The sequence below is a fragment of the Schistocerca serialis genome, chromosome 7, assembly GCF_023864345.2.
Source record: "Schistocerca serialis cubense isolate TAMUIC-IGC-003099 chromosome 7, iqSchSeri2.2, whole genome shotgun sequence".
NCBI classification, from domain to species: Eukaryota; Metazoa; Arthropoda; class Insecta; order Orthoptera; family Acrididae; genus Schistocerca; species Schistocerca serialis.
This window is the reverse complement of record NC_064644.1, coordinates 205,444,132-205,458,382: the sequence shown is the minus strand read 5'-3', so window position 1 is coordinate 205,458,382 and position 14,251 is coordinate 205,444,132.

The following is a 14,251-nucleotide window of genomic DNA, read 5'->3' as shown; positions in this document are numbered from 1 at the left end:
ATCATTTGGAACCTTCCGTTCCTCTAGAGACTTGCGGTACACGGCTGTTAGAAGGGGGGCAAGTTCTTTCGCGTACTCTGCGTAGAATCGAATTGGTATCCCGTCAGGTCCAGTGGACTTTCCTCTGTTGAATGATGTCAGTTGCTTTTCTATTCCTTGGACACTTATTTCGATGTCAGCCATTTTTTCGTTTGTGCAAGGATTTAGAGAAGGAACTGCAGTGCGGTCTTCCTCTGTGAAACAGCTTTGGATAAAGGTGTTTAGTGTTTCAGCTTTACGCGTGTCATCCTCTTTTTCAATGCCATCATCATCCCAGAGTGTCTGGATATGCTGTTTCGAGCCACTTACTGATTTAACGTAAGACCAGAACTTCCTAGGATTTTCTGTCAAGTCGGTATATAGAATTTTACTTCACGCATAGCCCTCCTTACGCTAACTTTGACATCGTTTAGTCTCTGTTTGTCTGAGAGATTTTGGCTGCGTTTAAACTTGCACTGAATCTCTCTTTACTTTCGCAGTAGTTTCATAACTTAGTTGTTGAACCACGGTGGGTTTTTCCCGTCCCTCGCAGTTTTGCTCGGCACGTACCTGTCTAAAACGCATTTTACGATTGCCTTGAACTTTTTCCATAAATGCTCAACATTGTCAGTGGTGCCGGAACAGAAATTTTCTGGGATCTGCAATTGGCACTCGAAAATCTGAACTATTCATGTTACCTTCGCCTTATAATGAGATGTTACTCCCTCCAGAATATACGGGGAAGACCTTCTCAATTTCCTGGTAGGTATAGTGCCATGTCATCCACATAAATGAGAGTTTTCTCCTTGTTCCGAGGGGCTGGTAATTTGTGTGAATGTTACGAAGCAATGACTTCCTGCTTTCCAATTTCCTCTTCTCTCCGATGGTTCTTTTTAATCTCAACGTAGCTGTTTTCTGACATACTGTGTATGCATTATGTCGGAGGTTTCCCTTATCCCCTGTACGTTCTTAGTTACAGTGTAACCTAATACTGGGTGACAGAGGACCGTACAGTTAACGACATTTCATGTTGTGACCTACCTTCCTTCGAATTGTTCATTTTTCTACAATTTCAGCAACTTATTACAACTAAAAAGGAATGTGTAGACCGCAAACGCTTATAGAACATGAATGTTTATTCAAAGCTTTGCATATTGGTTACAGATTGGGTACTCACGGTAGGGTTACTGAAACTGTTTAAGTATTTGTCCACATTCTTCTGCGGCAGGAAAAACGTTTTAGGTTACCTGTTACGTGAAACCAGTCGTATTTAGAGAGTTAATACGGAAATGTGCTCAGTACACGAGTTGGTCGTTAATTATAATAACAGTAATAATAATAGTGACTGTAATGAATATATGGTAGTTTAGTAATGTCAGACTCATTAACACTACGTTCTTTCTCGTGGGCCCCTACCACCACGACACAGCGCGTCCCCAGGTTGCGAATAGGGGATACGGCCTTCAGTTATGAAGGATAGGTGCGAATACAAAAAGTAAGCAGTTGCGGACAGCCGGTGGGGAGCAGGCGATGGCGTGATGAACCATCCCTGTTTCTTCTTCTTTTACTATAAAATCTATTCATCAAGAAACAACAACATTAATGGGCATGGGTCCATTTGAAGTAAAATATTCCGGAGGTAAACTAGGTTCCCATTCGGATCTCCGGGTGGAACCTACTTCGAAGAGATACAGGCCGAAAGGAACTTTCAGGTTGGGAACATGGAACGTTAAAAGTTCTAATAGGCCAGGAACGTTCCAGATACTATTAGACGAATTAGATAGATACCATGTAGACATTACAGCTATTCAAGAAACTCGGTGGCAGGGGGAGGGTAGCGTTTTTCTATGGAGGTGCGGAAGCTCACAGTTTCGGAACAGGTTTCTCAGTACAGAGAAAAATGCTTCACATAATCAGAGACGTAAGGTTCATTAGTGATCGACTATCAGTTATAGTGTTGTCCGGCAGGTGGAATAGACTAGTAGTAACTAATGTACGCGCACCAAGTGAGGACACTGAAGAGGTTGTTAAAGACGGCTTTTATGAAGAACTAGATCAACTGTGGGATGAGTTCTCCTCGTACGATACAAAATTATTCATAGGTGATTTTAATGCGAAGATAGGGAAGGAGGAAGGATTCCGGCCTACAATTGGGAAAGAAAGTTTACATAACATTTCGAATGAAAATGGCACAAGGGTGGTTAATTTTGCTGTTTCAAAAGACATGATTGTTGAGAGCACATATTTCAAAAGGAAGGACATTCATAAAGCAACTCTCCGGATGGAGACACCCGAAACCAATTTGATCATGTTCTTGTAGATCGGAGATGGCACACGAGTATAGAAAATGTTAGGACTTTCAGGGGAGCAGACTGCGATTCTTATCATTTTCTTGTAGTTGCCAAAGTTCACCAACGGCTATCTGCAGCAACATGAAGGTGTCACTTGGGAAGACCTAGAAAAAATATTTTGAATTAAGTGATGAAGTTAAAGAAACAACTAGGAAATTAGGTACGAGTGCTAACAAATAAAAGCAGGCCCGCTTGATGATAATACTTGGACTGTTTGACTAATTACTAGAAAAGTCATTATTTCTATGTCTGAACTATGACTGATTTCCTTCTACAAATTTCTGCGCTTTAACTTGCAGCAAGTCTCAGTTTGGTCGCTATAAACTGAAATGTCGTGAGGAAACCTTCAGATACGTTCTTTGTGTTGCTGTCAGATTATTTCAGACCTATAAGCCGGACAATGGAGTTTCTAAAACGCTGCTGGAGTGAGTTAATTGAGGAGACAAGTTTATTACTAACGTTGATGACGACGACAATGCAAAGGAAGACGAAGAGCCAGTGGGAGACTTTCCACTGTAGTACCGGTTCATTATTCAGGCAACTAACAAAGGCCGAAGTTAAGAGCAGTATCCATTCAAATAAGACACTGCTAGAAGAATGCCACAGTGGCAAACGGATTGTGAAGTTCGCTTACCTGCTAGCGTAAGAGATAATGATGTGGTCTGTTACATTATGCGAACGGCCAGTCTTCAGGGCGCCCAACAACGATGTGGTACCGTGCGTTGCATTAATGGATGAGGACGATTACACACAATTACAGTTGTGTGGTCCGGCTCGGTGGCCGATAGCGATCTGCATTTAACAAAGGCACGGCCAGGGGCACCTATCTGTCCGGCGCATCTCTCCCTGAATCCAGGAGAGTTTACACAGCAGAAGACACTGTCATGCTGACAGATGTCCGAAGACAATGACTGACGACACTGCAGAGGATGACGAGCTAATGTTCCGTAGTCTAGCAGACCCTTCAAGGTATAGCCGGCCGGAGTGGCCGTGCGGTTCTAGGCGCTTCAGTCTGGAACCGAGCGACCGCTACGGTCGCAGGTTCGAATCCTGTCTCGGGCATGGATGTGTGTGATGTCCTTAGGTTAGTTAGGTTTAATTAGTTCTATGTTCTAGGCGACTGATGACCTCAGAAGTTAAGTCGCATAGTGCTCAGAGCCATTTTTTTGAACCTTCAAGGTATCACGAACGGGAATAAAGAATTGCAGGTGTTTTGCAACACTGCGGCAACCTTAACAAAATACGTTGGATGAATAGTGTGGACTTGGCGTAGAAACGTTGAAGGTCAGAAGCATAATCACTTTTTATGGCGACAGGAATGTAGATCATTGTTAAAGTCACATATACACTTCCGGAATAAGAAATGTAGCACCTCAAGGGAAAGGTCATTTTACTGAAAAGTGAGTCTATATGTTGTTCATAACTGTAGTAGTATGTGATAAATTCAGACTGAAAGAAACGCACTTGTCAGAGTAAAGGGTGCCAAAATACACAGTGTACCCACTTCCGGCGACAATACAGACATGTATTTTCTCATGCAAACGATATAGGAGCCGTATGACATTCTGCGACACATCGTTGCAATTCGCAGAGGTTTGTGCAGACCCTGGAGAACTAGCAAGTTCCCGCTTCATGATGCTACGTACGTCATCAATTCACGAGGGACCTGGTAATCTTACTGGCCAGGGCAGATTTTGTACACCACGAAGAGCACATTGCGTTTCAGCGGCTCTGTGCGATGGTGTAGTGTCCTGCTGAACGGGACGTCACCTTCCTGCAGTAGCACTGGGATAAAGGCTGTGCAGTATAGCAGACACTGGTTACCTTACCACGCAGAAACAACAATTGCGACCGCTAGTTGTAATAGCACCTGTGGTCTGGGGATATTGTATTTGACCAACAATGCGCTTTCCTTGAACCAGTGATCTCAACAGCAAACTACGCCACTGCGTATCGCGCAAAAACATCGAACTGAAAAAGCCATCGACGCTGTGGCCCACGGTTTGGCATAATGTCCATCAGCGCTTCCTTGCCCACAGCTTCGGGCAACATAGTGGAAAATTCGCCGAAAACCAACGTCTCCACGTAGTCGAATTGTCAGTCACTCTGTTTTGTACTGCTTGCCACCTCGAGGACGATGATGCCCGCCACCTGACTTGGGCTGCCACCAGTGACGTATGAAAACTGAGTCGGTAGTTCGATGCCTGCTTCCTCAGCCGATCTCAATTGAACCATGGACTTTTATCCATCCTAAGGATACTCATTTCCCAGCCACTGAAATCGTGTGATTATATGGGTCAAGATTGACGACCACTTACCTGTATACTGAAGGCGATAAATGACGCCTTGACTTCTGGCAGTACTCACAAACCGCCCGCAGTGAAATAGAGCAGCGACCGCGTAACCGCTCCTTTTTCGCCAATTACCTTCGCACTATCTTTACGTCACCACGCTCCGTAGGATGGTGCCATATGCGGATGGCATTCTCACTCCCACTGCTAACATGTGAGACTACTTTTCTCTACAAAGTGGGGTAACCGCATGGACACGTGCCCCTTTCTTTCAAACTCTATACCATACCAATCCAGTAATTCCCCTAATTCTTGCCCCCATCCCCCCCCACATTCCTCCTTGGCTTCCACCTTCCTTTGGTGCGCTCGTGCTCGGTAATGGTGCTGGGGACACTTTGGCGAGGACTCGAAGGTTGACCCTTCCCACTCTGCCACCGCGCCCCAACTGCTGAGCTAGAGGATGCCTGCGCCCTCTCTACCCTCTTGCCCACGCGTTAGATCTCTTGGCTTATTTTCAGTTTCTTTCGTTTTCTTTTTTTCCCCACACATTTTAATGATAAAGACGTCTGCACGTTTTGTTCGAGTGCAGTGTCCAGTGTTGGTTCCGCCTGAAGGATGGCCTTTATGAGGTATTTATCCTTTTATAAATAAAGACATTTTTTTAAACTACATTCTGTTTAAAAAAACGGAAGTAAACGGGTCACAGACGAGAAGGGGGCGACATCGTGACCAGACCTCGGGTTTCGACCCCTGCCACCCTGCCTCCTCCAGCTTGAAGCTGACCAACTACTTAACGTTTATTAAAAAAAATAGTGGTTTAGCGTTAAAGAGCGTGTGTGGACACCAAGAGGTCGTGGAATCGATTATCGGTCAGTACACCAATTTTACACAGTTCATTTATTAAAACAAATGTCTCGGTCCTGTGTTCGAAGCCCGTGGCCGCTTAAATTTTGAATAAAAATCGTCAGTAACGCGGTCTGAGAAGTACGGCATAAGACGTCACCTTCATTCACCCAACGGCCTTGTGAAAAAGGGCGGAGGAGTGGACAGAGGTTCAGGACAGACTCATTCCCTTGGGGTGGGAAACTGCCACTCAAGGCTGAAGGATGAGCAATGATCAACATCAGGAAGCAATGGAAGCCACTGCATTAATGACAGATGTTGTGTATCTACTGTACAGGGGTCCTGTAACTGAAGAAGTGTGGTGATGATCTCTTCAATGTATAACACTCCTGTCTGCTACTGCTGTACCATAACCTTAAAGTTGTAGGCAGGTCGTGAAATTAAACTATCTTGTTAAAGCAATTATGGTATAAAGCAACAGAGCAGTGTTACCCTCTGAGAGGAATTTTGTTATGTTGACCGTGTTGTACCCAACGGAGGTGGCTTATCGGAAGTGAAAGTCAGAATTACGTAAATATTTGAACAGTAACAAACTAAATTTTGCCTATCTCCACTGTTTAACGGATAAAGAAAACGGTCGCCAGCCTAACTAGGCAAGAGAATGATTAACATTCTCGTTCAAGAAAATAGTTATTAGTAACTTTAACGGACAAACACAACCTAGACTTGGCCACACGCGAGTGCAATGAACTCTGACACATACATATGTGTACGGTAAGATTGAAACTAACAGTTAGAGCAGCACAAACTATTTGTAAAATTATAACATATACCGAAACACACTATTACTTTCAGGGCTTACACAAACTGAATGGTTTTTATAACGTTATTATTACTATTCACTGCTGAATAGTTAATTGGATATAGGTTAAGTCTCTCTCAGTTAAATACTTTACTATTTAAAATGAAAGTTAATTGGAATCCACTAACGGGTTGCTTCTCACTATCATTTGAATAAAGAAATTATGGTTTTCATAATTAATGGTCTTTCCGTTACTTATTACCGAGCATTAACACAATAGACAAACTGTGGATCCTGTTATACTATTAATATGCACTTCTAATACACAAGAGAGACAAACACTTAGCAAACATGAGTATATAACGTTTCACAACTGCAGTTTTCCACTTTTACTACAGTGAGAGAAAAAATTAACGTATATGTAAGATACTGACTCAACTTCTGCGATTTATAACAGGCAGTAATGTGATCTTTTACTAAGCAATACTTTATAAGCCTCAGTCTTAAGAACTTTTAATTTGAAGTTGGCAACAACACATTAATAAGCAGTTTCACTAGGAAAATTATTTTCAGCAAGTATCATTAAATTTAACCCACTCTCTTGTCAATTAACTTTAACTTTCTTTGTACTATGTTCAAGAAGCATCAATTAGCAAAACACTGGGCTTTAATGTTCTTTCAGTAAGGACACTCGGAAATCAGTTTAGTTCAAACGGAGAGGAACCTGAGAGGTGTTATGATAAGGAGAAAAATCAAGGTAGGTACATTAATTCAGTTATAAATTACCTTATATTTGAGCACACTAACACATCCATTAAGCTGATCCTTCACTGTACATTGCTATAGTGCTCCATTATAGTGATTGCGCAATGTGGTGGCGATTGCATGTCGGTAGGTGGAATTGCTGGTAGAATTGCTGGACTCTGTCATTTCTTGGTGGCGATGATGGATGGCAATTCCCGAATCGTTCCAGCCATTTATCCATCCATCCGAGGCATTGGAAAGCGGCAGCAAAAGCCTCTCTCGGAACCAGCACAATATACAACTTTTACATGGGCACTGCACAGTTTGGTAGCTCGTCCCCGACTGACTCTTGTTCCACGTTTTCTACCTAGGCCAACCACAATTTGCGCGCTCTACACAGTTCCGTTCCCGAGGGGAATCACAACAACTTTTACATACAGAATAACTAAGAACCCTAAGTGAGGATCAGCAGTTTACATAACAGTAACCAAATACATTAAATAAAACAGAACATTTGCACATATTGACATTTATACAAAAAATTATTCATTCAGAAATTACAATTATATATAGTAAGTTTTGTTCCCTCCAAATGGGACAAAGAATTTAAATGACAGATACACTACATTGCATAGAATCAAATCAAGGCATCAATGTTTTTTACAAAGAAAGGACTATACAATTCTGTGTTATCGATTCAATCAAACACATTTACAGAAGCTCAACGAAGTAACATTAAATAAACAAAAGCAAAATAAATCAATAGAGTATTAGAACTATGGTGTTACACGTGCCCCATGCATCTTTGAAATTTCCCGTCAGGGATACCTCAAGAAAACATCCATAACACCTAAATGGTGATGTCTACAAAAAAAAAAAAATATTCCATCCAACTTCCGTTGGGAGAAAAAAAAACACACATATTACAAACAAACAGTACAGACACTAAGAAATTTCCTACATTTCTTCCAAAACATTTTCAGTATAAGACATTAACAGTAATTTTCATCCTCACATTGGTTTAAGGAAACCAATTTTTGTCATTACACAAGGTATCTTAAAACATATTCATTTAATACACAAACAGTTCAAATAACAGAACAAACATCACACAAAATAATCTGTACATTAATAGAATCGGTATAGCCTTCAAATAAAATTTAAAAAATTAAGACATATACACTCCTGGAAATTGAAATAGGAACACCGTGAATTCATTGTCCCAGGAAGGGGAAACTTTATTGACACATTCCTGGGGTCAGATACATCACATGATCACACTGACAGAACCACAGGCACATAGACACAGGCAACAGAGCACGTACAATGTCGGCACTAGTACAGTGTATATCCACCTTTCGCAGCAATGCAGGCTGCTATTCTCCCATGGAGACGATCGTAGAGATGCTGGATGTAGTCCTGTGGAACGGCTTGCCATGCCATTTCCACCTGGCGCCTCAGTTGGACCAGCGTTCGTGCTGGACGTGCAGACCGTGTGAGACGACGCTTCATCCAGTCCCAAACATGCTCAATGGGGGACAGATCCGGAGATCCTGCTGGCCAGGGTAGTTGACTTACACCTTCTAGAGCACGTTGGGTGGCACGGGATACATGCGGACGTGCATTGTCCTGTTGGAACAGCAAGTTCCCTTGCCGGTCTAGGAATGGTAGAACGATGGGTTCGATGACGGTTTGGATGTACCGTGCACTATTCAGTGTCCCCTCGACGATCACCAGTGGTGTACGGCCAGTGTAGGAGATCGCTCCCCACACCATGATGCCGGGTGTTGGCCCTGTGTGCCTCGGTCGTATGCAGTCCTGATTGTGGCGCTCACCTACACGGCGCCAAACACGCATATGACCATCATTGGCACCAAGGCAGAAGCGACTCTCATCGCTGAAGACGACACGTCTCCATTCGTCCCTCCATTCACGCCTGTCGCGACACCACTGGAGGCGGGCTGCACGATGTTGGGGCGTGAGCGGAAGACGGCCTAACGGTGTGCGGGACCGTAGCCCAGCTTCATGGAGACGGTTGCGAATGGTCCTCGACGATACCCCAGGAGCAACAGTGTCCCTAATTTGCTGGGAAGTGGCGGTGCGGTCCCCTATGGCACTGCGTGGGATCCTACGGTCTTGGCGTGCATCCGTGCGTCGCTGCGGTCCGGTCCCAGGTCGACGGGCACGTGCACCTTCCGCCGACCACTGGCGACAACATCGATGTATTGTGGAGACCTCACGCCCCACGTGTTGAGCAATTCGGTGGTACGTCCACCCGGCCTCCCGCATGCCCACTATACGCCCTCGCTCAAAGTCCGTCAACTGCACATACGGTTCACGTCCACGCTCTCGCGGCATGCTACCAGTGTTAAAGACTGCGATGGAGCTCCGTATGCCACGGCAAACTGGCTGACACTGACGGCGGCGGTGCACAAATGCTGCGCAGCTAGCGCCATTCGACGGCCAACACCGCGGTTCCTGGTGTGTCCGCTGTGCCGTGCGTGTGATCATTGCTTGTACAGCCCTCTCGCAGTGTCCGGAGCAAGTATGGTGGGTGTTCTTTTTTCAATGTGTTCTTTTTTCCATTTCCAGGAGTGTACAATAGCACAGAAAATTTAAATTAACAAAACAGAAGTTAGTCTTTCAATATTTTCAAAGAATGTAAATGTTCACAGGCACGCAAGCATATTAATGATCATAGTACATTTTACAAGGTTCAGTAATTAACGAAATATTGAAAATTTCAGTTTGCATCCACATATGCACAAATTTTTGCACAAACAGCTATGAGAACCTTTTCCAACTGAATCTTTAATTACAAAAGTAACTTTTCAAGCTTTTTTTTCAAAATAATTAACTTACAGCTACTCTTCATTAATAGCAGTCCAAAATGTTTATTGCACATATGCATACTAACATATTCAGAAATATCTTTAATTATCACTGCTGTGTCTTAAAACAAGACAGTCCAAAACTTAAAGTTATACCTAAAACCTAGTATCAAAAACATCTACATCCATTTGAATAAGAATGCATATATATTTTATAATAACTTTTTCACTGCCTTCAGTTAGAATAGTCAGTCTATAACATATTGGTCAAAAAACCTAACTTACTTCACTGCTTGCCTCAGCATAAGCAGTCCATGTTACTCATTCTGGCCATTATTGGTTTGGCAGTCTTTGTATGTAAACATTAAGACACAAAACACAATTTAGATTAAGAACACTAAAAGACACATTTTTAATTTAATACACTGCCCCATCCTCTAGGTTTGGCAGTTCGTGACCACTTATCAACTTCTTGCCCCACAATGACAAGTCCTTTGGCTACTGCTCACACAGCATATTTGGTAGCCCTCAACTTCAGGAACACAGTATTTTTATTTTTTTTGTCTTGTTTTGCTGCCCAGCAACATATTTTGAGCAGTTTATTGTCATCATCTCCAAGTTTTTTTTTCATCATTATGTCACATCTTTGTTACCAATTGCATTAATGGTAAAAAGCATGAAACCTGCAACTTTGAAACAAGGATTAGACACTAGTAATATTACATTTTTCTTTACACCATGACCTAATCAGGCAATATACACATCATTAATCAAGTAAATTTTAAATGACAATTTTGGTATAATGACAGTGTTCAGGAGTTATTTGAGAGTCCCAGAAATGTGATTTTTCTTCCCATTTTCTTACTCAGTAATATTGCTTTTAAAGTCAATATTCAGTTTAATTACACATTTAGGTTATCAAATATGTCAAGATCAGGACAATAATTTTATATCCTATTGCAAGTGATTTCTGCCACCTTTTTGTGGCACAAGTCATATACATCTCATATCTGTGTTACACATTAGTCAGGTTCATCTCCACAGTTTTTAACACACAAAGTTTTTCAACATCATATTTATCCCTATTTTCAAAATCATTTACATTTAGTCATATTATAGTATTCATTTACCTTGTTTGAGTATTCTTACCTTTTCTCATCCATATTTATGTTTCCAATTACTTTTCCATTACATTTTTCCTTTACAATACCCACTATACTTTCATTATTCTTGGTCATTTTCTAGTGTACCCAATTTAATTATTCATTTACTTGTCCGCAAACAATACACAGTATGTTACATTATTTCCACACTTTTCAGTTTACTCTGATAGAGTAGAAGGAAAGAAGATAGTAAAAGTTATGAATCGTGAAGAGGAAGGTTGGCAGCACGAAAAGAAACGGAAGTAGTGCTGGCAACGACTCGGGTCCCTGGTGCTCGTCAGGCACCTGACAATGCAAAGAGTGCATGTCCCCTGAGGGTTAAGAACCCTCATCCGAACACATTTCTCTTTGAGTAAACCACATACTGCAAACATAAGCCCTTTCTGATTTTTAAGTTGATTAGAAATAAATTATTATCTTGTGGAGTTCTTTGCACTCTCGTTAAGTTACTATAAGCATCATTAGTCATAAAGTTTTCAGGTTTATCACACTATGCCCCTATCCTCATAATTAGACTGGCAACAATAAGTATTCAATTGAAAATAAACAATTTCAAAGCAATGTCATACAGTAACTACAATAAATAAGCAACAACCTGCCACATGTCTCAAGGTCAACAAAACAATAATTCACTTTCAGGTAACACTCAGATATAATAAAACTAAGTCATGCATTACATTAACAGTATATATACATACAGCAGCCTGCCCCCCAGTCTCTTTATTAACAAGGCGGTCTTTTATGGTTTATGAAACAGTTACTATGTCTGGTGGCTTTTTAGGCCTCCTACTTTCTACATCTTTCACCAAGCTATTCAGATCTTGCCAACTTTTTGTTTCATGAGGTGGCTTTTTAGGTTTTGGAATTTCAATGTCTTTAGCAAGGCACAACATCTCCTGTTCTGCTATTATTTTATCAGGTGGTTCTTTTTGTTCCTGTAATTCACACTCCTTCAAAACATTTGTTAAGGCTTGCCCCAGTATAGTATCATCTGGAGGTTCCTGCAAATTATGCCCCTATGTTACATTACCGAATAATTCCATCGGTTTTGGCCCAGTTCTACTTTCTGTATTTTGCTTTGGAAAATTTTCACTAATTTTCTCATACCCTCTCTCAGTAAAAGTATATCCACTTTCGTTTACACCTGAAAACTCATCTTCACTGGAGTCATCACTACTCTCTTCCTCACCATCAGATTTACTTAAGTACTCGACTTTTGAACAATAGGGAAAGTTAGTATATTCATTCTTATCTGTATTCATATACCCTTCGTCATCTGAACTATCACTGATTTCATTTTCGTCATCAGATTCGAGCAGGAAAGCAACTTTTAGACAGTGGAGCATATTATCACTAGATGTTTCAGCTACTTTGTTTTTTGAATTATTTTCTACACACTGCACATCGTTTGGACACTCAGGCACTTTAGCTGTATCACTTTGAACGATTTCAGGCTTAACTTCATACTTAATATAATCGTCATATACTTCGATAACCTTCATTTCATTTTCTTCCTTACCATCATTTTCAGACAATCGTGCGAAATTCCTACTAGACCCTTCTGCATTAGAATCACAGAACACCTTTCCATCAACGGTAATTTCACCTGCATTGCTTATAATGCAATGTTTACTAACGTCCTCCTCTACATCATTTTCACCTATTATTAATTGTGCACACGTCTTTTGCGTGGCGTATTCTACCTTCCTTTCCTCTTTATTCATCATAACCTCCCCCACATCTACGTCTTTTATCTCATATACATCAGTAATAGTACAAATATTCTTCTTTTCACTCGCCTTCTCTGGCTCTCTTTTATTCTTTAATGCTGCCTTTTCGCACGATTCCAATATTGAGTTATCTTTATCATATAGCATACTAACTTTATTTTCATTCTTACATTCATCTATTACTGAAACCGGCCAACGGAAGTGTCCGATCCCGCCTCTTCTGTTTCTCTCTACGGCAGCCATCTTGATCTGACGTCTGCCATTTGTGTGTGTTGCCAAGTGCAGTGTATGGTGCTCCAGCAAGCCTTGCCCGGAGCACAAACGGTCACGTGACTTCGCACTGGGAACGCCACTATTTATCATTCCGCACCCGTCTTCTATAGGCGCGTCCTTATCTTTCCTGCCCTGTAGTTTACATCTTTCCTTCTCGAATTTATTATTCGACATCTTTTCTTTGGTCCCGTAAAACACGCGGTTTTCAGTTTTCCATTTCGTCTCTAGTTTGGAAATTCCGCGCCATGTATCCTCTGCCGCGCGTCGTATAATTTCCTCTACCTCTCGCACGGCCTCTTTGAATCGTGTTTACACGAAATCTATCGTTTTCAGGTCGTTCGTTTTGGTCATTGCTTTCTCGCGAGTAATTATTGTTATTATGGGGACGAGACTCGCGATTTCTTCGCCAGTGATCTTCATGCTCTATCCTTTCCAAAAACGCAGAGAAACTTCTATGTGTACTCCCAACATTTCGTTTAGAATCCTCAGGCAGTTTCTGCCAAAGAACCCAAACGAACTCGGCTTCAGTCCTCCTAGCCTTCAGATGTATCAACTTTCTGTACCATGATTCGCAAAACTCTTTCATGGTTTGCCTACCTCTGATTTCATACAGTCTGGCCATTAGAAACTCACGCCACAACTGGTCTTGTTTTTGTTCTGACCAGTACTCGTCAATAAATTTTTGTTTAAAGTTCTCAAAAGACATCTGGTTAGTATCCAGATTCAACCCCCATCTTCTTGCTTCTCCCGTTAATGCACTGATTACAACATTAATTTTTTCCTGGTCAGATGAATATTCAGGAAAGTTTCTTTCGCAATTCTTTACAAAATCAAGGGGGTGCCATCCGTTATGTCTCTTTGCCGGGTCGAATTTTTCCTCGCCCTCTAAGATTTTACTGAACGGGATTCTTTCAGTAAAATGTGTAGGTCCTGTTTGTAATTTTCTTTCCAAGTCATACATTTTGCCATGGATTTGTGAAGTGTTATGTTCACACTTCTTTTCGCAAGTAACAATCTGTTTGGTTAGTTCTCTACTTGTTTCTGTTACAGATTGTTTAATCTGTGCAAATTCCACGTTACATTCTGTTTGTATTTCGGATTTAATACGGAATACCTTTTCGTCCACTTTAGTGATGACTAAGGGTTCTATCTGACCTTGAATTTTAATTACTTCAGAGTCAAATATTTCGTTAATGTCATCGATC